Source organism: Onychomys torridus, chromosome 1, assembly GCF_903995425.1.
Source record: "Onychomys torridus chromosome 1, mOncTor1.1, whole genome shotgun sequence".
NCBI lineage: Eukaryota > Metazoa > Chordata > Mammalia > Rodentia > Cricetidae > Onychomys > Onychomys torridus.
The window spans coordinates 25,727,127-25,737,521 of record NC_050443.1 but is presented as its reverse complement, the minus strand read 5'-3'; positions in this window follow the sequence as shown (position 1 = coordinate 25,737,521).

Here is a 10,395-nt window from a genome sequence, read left to right as displayed (position 1 = left end):
AAGCCTGGCTCCATAGTAACACACTTCCTCTAACAAGGCCACAACTCCTAATAGGGACATTCCCCTTGGGGGGCACTTTGCTTCATACCACCACAGGTTTTATCCTTTAACAAAGTGTTAGTATCATCCCAGTTGCTTCCTCATAATCAAAGTCTGGGGCAGAGGTTGCTGTCTGGACACCTTGGGTAGAGTGTGTTTCTAATACTGCCCACAATACTTGGTCTGTTTTCACAGCTCCACTTTGGCAGATGCCTCAGACACAGTAAACAGAAAAGATCCAAAATCCTTCTCTTGATTTGAGAGAGGTCCCTCACAGGAACATGTGTTTGAACCCTTAGAACTGGTCACTGTCACATGAAGTCATGTATCCTTTGGTGTGGCAGGGCAAGGCAGATGGAAGTCAGTCAATGGTTGCTGGCCCCAGTTATATTCTGACTATGCTCCAGGCTTATGCTGTCTGTATCCCAACCCTCAAGATGCAGGTAGGAAGTTCCATTATATGCTCCATGTCTTTCTGCCATGATGGAGTGATGGCCCCAAAACTGTGAGCCATGATAAACCAACCTTCCTTCCTTCCTTCCTTCCTTCCTTCCTTCCTTCCTTCCTTCCTTCCTTCCTTCCTTCCTCTAAATCGTGTCTGTCAGGTATTTTGTCCTAGCAATGGAACAAGTAATGAAAATATATCCTTCTTCCATGAATACCAAGACTGTCCACTCTTCCTCCCTGTGGTGGTTGATTTTAAATGTCAACTTGCCACAGCTTAGAATCACCTGAGCATGGAGCTTCATATGAGGAATCATCTGTATCAGTTTGGGTCACAGGTGTGGATTGTCTTATTGATTGTCTTAATTGATTTGGGTAGACCCACCTGAAATGTGGTGGGCCCAGATGAAAAAGGGCGTGTTAGAAAGAAGATTACAAGGTTCCTCTCTTTTGCCCATTTGGCCTGCCCTCTAGCTGTCCAGGTAATTCACCCTCTTGCCATGAGTCCTTCAATAATGTTGGAACCAGCTTTCCTTGGCTTCCAAGATGGACTAGGACCAGTGGCTCTCTAGGAAGCCTGCAGGCTTGTGTACCAGACTGGAACTGCTCAGACTGAGTAGCCACCAGATTCTGGGCCTCTGAGATTGCAGAGAAAAAAGCAGAAAATGGCAGAGCAGAAAGGAACCTTAGGGATTTTGCCTGACCTACCTTTGGTTAACACAGCAAAATTAAAAGCAAAAAACAAATCAAAGTGAAACCCAAACATCCAGTTAAAACTGAATCTTGGTTAGATAATTTTTGGCATTGGGGGTACAGACATGTGCTTTTAAATATTTAGGGCATCTTATGTTAACTAGTTATATGTTGCTTGCCTGAAATTCAAGCTCAACAGTCGTTCTGTATGTGATATAATAATTTTCACCACATCTTAGGATCTTCAAAGGTGGGAACACAGAGTTTCCATCTGGGGTGTATTTTCAAGCCTCTTCTAACTCAGTGTGGATCTGATTGCTTGGAGTTCAGCTTTGTTCCTTAGCCCTGCACCTAAATAGCACCCCTTTGCTTCTGGGGTGGGAGAATGTCGAAATGGAGAGCTAGGCAGTGTTTCCCTGGGTCTGTGTTGAAAAATACCTGAGTTATGGAGTGAGAAAGTGGCTGGAACTGATGACTTCCAGTCAGCCTTGCAGTTCCAGCAGCTATCCCGCTATCCTATGGCATGCACAGCTGAGTCCCAATTTCTGCTCTTCCCTTCTCCCTTCTTTAGAAATTACTCACTTTATCTTCAGCTTTTCTGAACCCAAGTTTGTGATGCTTTGCCAGACCGTTGGGGAAAGAAGCCTGTGTGCTGGTGTCCACAGGCAGGGGGCAGAGGACAGAATGGGCCTGTCTACAGAGCAGGTGGTGGTCCAAGAAAAGGAAAGCTAGTGATTCTTCCTCTTTTGTGGCTGTCCTTGTTCTGTCTCACCATGACACCCAGAGACTGGATCATCACTGGTATTATGGGTAATCTTGATGAGAAACTTTTCAAGATGAAGAGAGAAGCAAATAAGTGTCTTTATATGAATACAGTGGGTCACATAAAGACTGGTCATAGTGAGTGTGCACACATGCATGTGTGTGTGTGTGTGTGTGTGTGTGTGTGTGTGTGTGTGTGTATGCAAGCATGTGTGGTTGGATGTGCATACTCATGGGTGGAAGTATGTGTAAGAACCTATGTGGCATGGGTGTATATGTATGTGTGTGTGCACTTATATGCCTGTGTACACATATATGTACCTGTGTGTGCATGTGTGTTTGAATGGCACATAACCATATGTGGTCTACTCTCATGTGACTAGCAGCAGAACATGTTTGTGGATGTCAGTATCACTGTAGACATGTACAGGATGTGTGAACCACAATGTGAAGGTATGTCTGAAGTTGAGCACAAAGAAGACATCCAAGCTCTGATTGAATCCACCCTGTCTCCTTATCATAAATAACTTGGTTACTAAAGAAACTTATCTCATAGTGGAGCAAATCTGGCTCAAAACAAGGAAGCAAGGTGACACACCAAACTGCAGAAGACTAGGGAGAATGCCCTCTGAAAAACTGCCCAGGAGTGACCCCAGAGACACTGCTAGGAGCAGAAAGTTTAGGTGACAAGGTGTATGGATTTATGGAGCTCGATATAAGAAATATTGAAAGCAAATATTTTCACACCATTGTGCTTTTCTCATGGGGCTATACTGGCTGCTCACCAAGCATGAATTATGATAACTAAATATTGGCCACAGAGGTGGGACACCATCCCTGGTGGCCAGCCTACTTCTATTGAATGTTACACCCATTCTCCTAAGCACAGCAAAACAGAAATTGGTATGAGAGGCAAGGGATAGGGAAGAGATGATAAAAATGGCTCCCTGGTGGACAGATGGGTTAGTGGGGGTGGAGTTGGAGGTGGTCACAGGGTACTACATACAAAGAAAAGAGGGCCAGGGATGTAAGGAGAGGGGTGGGAAGCAGGGCTGCTGAGCCTGTGGGGTCTTCTATTTGCTACCGGTGGTTATGAGAAGTGAGGGCCTCTGCTGTAGCTTTCAGACGTGTCTTTTCCTTGTTCCATTTTAGCAAACACTGTTGTCTTAAGACTTGGAAACAATGACTCCAGGAGAGACTCTGCTTAGGATCTCCTTGCTCTGTGTTCTTGCAAGTCTCAGCTTCAAAGCTTGCAGCTCTGGGTGCAAGGGTCCAGCTCCCTGCCTCTCCCAGCAGTAAAGAGTAAGCATTCATAGGCTGTGTATGCTCTCTGTGTGTCACATCCTGCTGTTTGAAAGAGCCGTGGAGTTGATGAATTAACTCCTAGCTGGTGGTAGAGTGGGAGCAACCAAATCTGCCCCAGGCTCTTCCTCGCCTGAGCAAGCCCGTCACCCAGCTCAGCTCCTGGAATGCATGGTTCCTGCTTTGATGCTGGAGCCTGAGAGAGGAGGTATGACCCATGCTACATGTACTTAGTGTGTGTGCTACGTATGAGCCACTGAACATTCATTTGCTCTGTGTGCTATGGAGAAGGAGAAAGAGGATAATGATGAATGCACTTGCTGTAAAATTTTGATCTGCGGCTCGATGCCATTACCTCATAATGAACATTGGTGACTATCGCTTTAGCTGAGGGATCATTCTGACACCATCACTCAGAGTTTTGGAGAGGAGAGTTTCTGTGGTAATCCATTCAGGGGTAGAGACACAAGTCCATAAGAGTAGCAATTATAAAACTGTATTAAGTGGTTGGAAAGCCTCCAGAAGGAGATGGAGACCCGTATCAGGAGGCATTGCCAAAAGAATAAAAACCTGGTTTGCAGCCTTGGGAATAGAGTTGTGATGACACAGATACTGGACCTTCCATGTGACCTATTTAGGATAGCACCTCCAAGCTCCCTCCTTGCAGAATGGAACCTCAGGAAGAACAGTTATGGATAGAGTTGGCTTGGGACTGGCAGCTCTCCTTTCCTGGGAACCAAGGTGGGGAGAAGAAAGAGGCTGTGACTTCCAAATCAGTGGAGGAAAATGGGGTATGGATCCCATGGTGCAGAACCAAAAGAACGCTTCTTTTTCAGAGCAAGCCCTGTTGGTGTGCCTTCATGTGGGAAAATTGCAATCTCAGAGAGGGGGCTGATTGGCACAGGACATTTATTTGTTTGGCCCCTGCCTCCTAGAGGGGACCTGCATTCTGTCACTGGGCTGTGCAGAATCTCTGCTGGTATATAACCACCACATAACCAATGGTCCCCATGGTGCAGCTGGCTTCTAAGGTCTGTCAGTCCGTTCCTGAAGATAGAGGGTGACAGATTTGAGATGTTCCTGTTTTCTAGTTTAGCTTTTGTTTTTGTTTTAAGACAGTGGAACACCATTCAGCCAAGTCTAGGGTTGAGGTTAAGATGGCTGGTGTTCCAGGTACACACCTCCACATCAGCATTTTCCTTCTTTTGTCTAGGGGAGGAATGCAGACTGGGAAAGATGGTCTCTGAAGATCATTGTCTTCTTCCTCACACAAGTGAAGTAGCATCAGACAGGGAAAGAGGAGTGGGGACACATCTGACCTGGTAAGGGTCAGGATCTAAAGGAGCTTGCATGTTGTGAAACCAAGTCAGCAGGTAGCTGGGGTGGAGAGGGGGCAGAGCACAGTGGGAAATGAAGGGAAGAAGCTGGAAGAAGGCAAAAGGCCTTATAGTCCAGGAGAGGGTCTTGTGCCTCACCCAACAGCAAAGCAGTGAAAATGACTTGGTCAAAAAAGCTCTCTCCCTCCCTCCCTTTTCCCCCACCGTGTGTGTGTGTGTGTGTGTGTGTGTGTGTGTGTGTGTGTGAGTCTTCCATACACAGACACACAACACGGGCAGGCAGACAGACACACACACACACACACACACACACACACACACACACACACACACACACACACACCTCCTTTTCTGGAACCCTTGAATTTTGTCATCCAGAATGTTCTCAGCATCCTTTGGTGATGATTTGCCTCCTGCTAGCTTGTCAGTCACGGCTAATGCTAATGTCCCAATGACATCGACATTCTAGACAGATGTTGGGCATCCAGAGATCATTGTATACGTTCTTTTTCTTGTAGGTTAGAGACCCAATCACCCTTTAAGCTACACTTTAAGGAAATTGAATTTTGGAATGCCATGAAATTAGAGATTGCAGGTTGGGGCTTGAACAAGAGGTCTGTGCTTTTCAAAAAACTTTCCTTGTGGCTTTCAACTCCTCTTTTCATAATTTTGTAAATTTTTTGGTTTCTCTTACCAGTAAAAGCATATCATATATACATATATATTGCACACACACACACACACACACACACACACACACACACACGCGCGCGCACACACACACACCCTTTGAAAATATCCATAAAGATGAAAAGAAAAAGAAGTCACATGGTGACACTTACCTGTGATCTCAGCACTTGGGAGGCCCCAGACAGGGTCCCAAGCTAAATGTCAAGCCAAGCTGGGTCTGTACATAGAGATACCTTGTCTCAAAATGCAAAAAGGAAGCAAACAAAAAAGTTTTAGGCAAAGAATAAAAGTCACCTGTTGCTTGTAATATCATCTTCCATAAGTAACCAGCAATTGTTGCACAATGATTTAGACCTAAGAATTTAAATGTAATACATATTTCACATATAATGCACATTTGTATGAGCCACATTATACAGTGCATTTATTACTGGATATTAAAAACAGCTTGATTTTTCATTTAGCTCTTCAAGGCACAGGCTACACAAGTTCAGAGGCAATTTCCCTCTGAGACTTGAGTCCTGTAGACCAGTTACATTTGATGTCCAAGCATTCTGACTCATTGTGCTTTTACCCATTGGCCCTGTGAAACAGAAAGTGGGGTGATGTGAGTCACACATGCATGGTGCAATAAAGCAGTTAATGTCTGAAGGAATTTGTAGATGATTGACATGTAAACAAGGGATAACCCTTTTGTGTAACTTTCTTCTGAAGAGTTGGCTGAAGATTCAGGTACTTTAGGGATGCCAAATACATGGTCTAATTTAAGCTCTGTTGACTTTTATTAAAATCTCTGTTCTAAATACCTTGCCAATGAGAGCTACAAGAAGTCTGCAGCTGCCATCAAAGGCCTCACTTGACAGAGCTGTGGGCTGAGTCTAGGCATCTCCCTTCACTGGGGATCGGTTTTCAGATGCATATTCGAACTGGAAGGGAGAGACATTTCCCACTGTCCATCCAAACAAAATGAAGTCAGCTTTGACTGTTGCAAAATGTCGATGAATTCTTCAGAGTAAATCAGCCCTGTCAGAGTGATACAGAACCGTCAGCTCTTTGTGACATAATATAATATGAAATGATATTGAACAACATGGATTTGGCGCTAAATTGTTAGCGCATTTTAGCTTTGACAGCACCAAGTTTATTGCTTTAATCCCAAGGTCTTTTAAACCTCTTTGACATAAATTGAGGTTGGCTTTTGTGGGGGTGGGGGGGCTCCACTTTCCTCTCTCTTCCTTTACCTAAAACCGCTTTTAACAGTTTATGCTAGTATCTCACACTTGTTCTGGGTGACAGAAAGAAACAGAAAAGAAGATGTATTCCAATGGAAAGAGGGGGGAGGCCACTTCAGGCTGAGCAGCCTGCATCTCCTTTTGTCCACATGTCACAGCTTTCTTCGGGCATGTTGCATTCTGGTTATAATAAGGTATGGCTCCGTGAACTAAAACAAGGTGGGGTAGAAGTCTTCTACAAGGTGGAGGACAGCCACAGTCCGGGAAGAAAGGGCTCCTAATCAGAAACAGAACTTGATGCAGCATCCTGCTGCAGTTGAATGCATTTCCATATATGGCTTCCTGCCTTCCTCCTCCACCACCTGCCCCCAACAGATACTCTCAGAGATCAAAGATGACTTCTGAAACCTTGATTTAGTAAGCATGGCACACATGCAGAATCCCTAAGTTTTATATTGTAATCGGAGCTCCAGATGGCTGATGGGTTGTGGTCTCCCACAATGGGACCGTGGCAGTGGACAATGAGGATCTCTTTTTCCATAGCCTTTCTGAGGTTGGTATTTCTTCTAAGGCACCCTGTTTACTCTGCCAGGTCCTTGTGAGAAGGCACTTCACCAGGGAGGCCAGGCCATCTGGCAGAACATTAGCGTAATCCTCTTGGTTTTGGTTTAGTCCTGTGAGCTGTCTTGCAGCTATCCTGTGAGCTGCAGAGCTCTGAACACAACAGGGTAGACTGTGCTAATTCCAAGTCTCTCCTGCAGAAAAAGACAGACCCGAGTCCAGCTCTTTCTCCAGAATGAACTCACTAGGTGGCCACTTAAATTCTCTTACTTTGTTTATTCTCTCATTTATGAAAAGGGAAGTTGAATAGGATATTTCCTGTAGAATGAAGAAAGTTCAAAGCCACAGCACTGGCATGCCTGGAGTACCTGATTCTTATACTTATCCATCTCTTCCATCTCTCTGTATCTTTGCATCACTGCTTATAAGAACAAAGGTCAGAATTATGTTGCATTTTTCATAATGACTTTGTGGGAATGCATGCAGCCACCCAGAATAATTTTACACACAATGTGATAGACACAGCATTCAAAACATATATTGTTAGCTGTAATAACAAAAATATTTTGCTAACTGAAAATGTAGATTATAAGACTAGGGACTCTCCATTCCATAAATAATTTCTGATACTAATATAATAAAACAAAATTCCTGGCTGTTGGGATTGTATTATATGGTATATATGATTTTATATATATATATTACTATGATATATACAACATGCTTTGATTGCATTCACCTCTCACTATCTTTCCACACCCCTCACTCCACTGAAACTTTCATTTTCTAGACAAGCCCTCTCTTACTTTCATTTCTTTTTCCCTCCCTCCCCCTCTTCTCTCTTTCTCTCTTTCTCTCTTTCTTTCTTTCTTTCTTTCTTTCTTTCTTTCTTTCTTTCTTTCTTTCTTTCTTTCTTTCTTTCTTTCTTTCTTTCTTTCTTTCAAGTCTGGAACTCACTATTTAGATCAGGCGGGTCTTGAACTTACAGAGATCCACTTGTGGCTGCTTTCCTGAGGGAGAGGATTAAAGGCATCCTTGCTGTCACCTCACACATATGACTGTTGTCTCTGGGAGGATGTGTGGTTAAAATACTCAAGAACTATTTTTAGCAAATTTTAAGGCTATGACACCTGGCATCAGATCTCTGTAACTTAGGCATCTTGTTCGATTGAATTGTTTTTACCCTTTCCTGAATACTCCTGATGTCTCAGTTCCTCCCAACTACCACTCTACTCTCTACTTCTATGCACTTGTTTTTAATTTCTCCAAGTTAGATGATTCAAGATTTTCCTTTCTGTGCCTGGCTTGTTCCTCTGATGACCTCTTGGGTCATTTGTATTGTTGCAAATGTCAGGGTTTTCATCTAAAGACTGAGCGAGACTCTCTCTCTCTCTCTCTCTCTCTCTCTCTCTCTCTCTCTCTCTCTCTCACTCTCACTCTTTCCCTCTCCCTCTCCCCCCTCTCTCTGTATTCTACATTCCATCCATCCATCCATCCATCCATCCATCCATCCATCCATCTGTCATACTTTGCTATGATAACTAACATTGTAGTGAATTTGGGAGTTCAAAAATCTCCTTCAGGGTCTGGTTTTATTTCCCTTGAGTGTCAACTAGAAGCAGGATTTCTGACTTGTGTAGTGGTTCTGTTTTTAAGTTTTTTTTCTGTAATGAACACACCAGTTTCAATTTCTGCCCAAACAGATGTAGGTCCGTCCTCCTTCTCTCTCACCTTTGTCAACACTTACATTCTTGTATTTTTGATGATGGCCATTCTAACATGAGAGGTGCTATATCAGATGAACTATTTTGTAAGTTTTTTTAGATTTATTTAATTGATGTATACGAGCATTTTGCCTGCATGTATATGTGTGCACCACATGTATGCAGTGCCTTTGGATGGCAAAAGGGGGTGGTAGATTACCTGGAACTGGAGTTACCAATGGTTGTGAGTCATCACATGGGTGCTGGGAATCAAACCCAGTTCCTCTGCAAGAGCAGCAAGTGCTATTAACCACTGAACTGTCTCTCCAGCTCCTTGTCGTGGTTTAGATTTGTGTTTCCCTGATGACTAGTGATGTTGAACACCTTCCCATGGCCCTAGTGACTATTTTATGTCTTTCTTTTGAGTGATGACCATTCAACTTCTCACTCCATTTTCAGTTGTGTATTTGTTTGCTATTGAGCTCTCTTTGTGATTTGGATAGTGCCTTCTTACCAGATCTAAGGATTGCAAACACATTCTCCACTGTAGAGGCTGCCTTCCCTCTGAAGATTGTTGTTTTTTTTTTTTTTCCCTTGTTGAACAGAAATTTTTTGGTTTGATGAGACCTCACTTGTGGGGATTCACTTGTGTGTCTACCCTTTTCTTGCCACAGCCTCAAAACATCCTCTCTAAGATCAGCACTGGGAAGCATTTTCTCTGGGGATTGTGATTTGATTTTCTTTTTCTTCTGTTTCTCTGTATTCTCCACATTCTGATACTATGATGTATCAAAATACTTCCATAATAAAAATTTAAAATCAGAGGGAATTTATGCTCCTCAGCTGACATCCTTTGAACATGGCTGAGATTTCTTCTTCCCATGAATGTCAATTGCTGGATTCCTTGTGTAATCATTGTTCCTTTTACATGGGTCCAGATGTACACAGGACTCCAGATGTTGCCTCACTGGAGCACAGACTTGGATGTAGCTCACAACTGTCTTTCCTGTACTGAGGAAGTGGATCTTTAGTTTGGAGGTCATTAATGAAGTGGCCTACACTCTGAGTGAAGGACTGCCCTCCTTGCTCCCTCATCTTTTCAATCTCTGGGATCATCTCAGCTGAGCAGTGTCCTTATTCTTTGTCCAAGTCAACTCTCCTCTTGGGTGGTAGAGTCCAGTTGGGGTAAATCGAGATGTTATCAAGTTCATTGCTTAAAGACAAGGGCTGGTTAGAAGGGCTTTACAAGTATGGGTGCTATAATGAAGACTGTCAGAGTCCTCAGCCCTTTCTACTTTCAGAGCCAGGGATCTTGCTAACACATCTCTCTCCATTTTAAATCTGTTATGCAAAGCTAGGCTCCAGCTTCAATTATTTTACAAGTGGTTCAATAGTTTGATAAATTATTCAAGGTTACAGTTCACATCACTTTAACCAAATAAACTGATCTGGGAATGTTAGATGACGCCAGTCAGACCACTGGTGGGTACATAACTCCCCTTTTGTAATTTCATATTTTTTAAAGGGAAAACAATGCCAGCAATTCATACATTAATTATAGCCAAGCAGATGTAAAGAAAATTCACCTCTCCTTTGTGACTCAAGATGAGCAGCTCCAAACTCCTCCAGCAG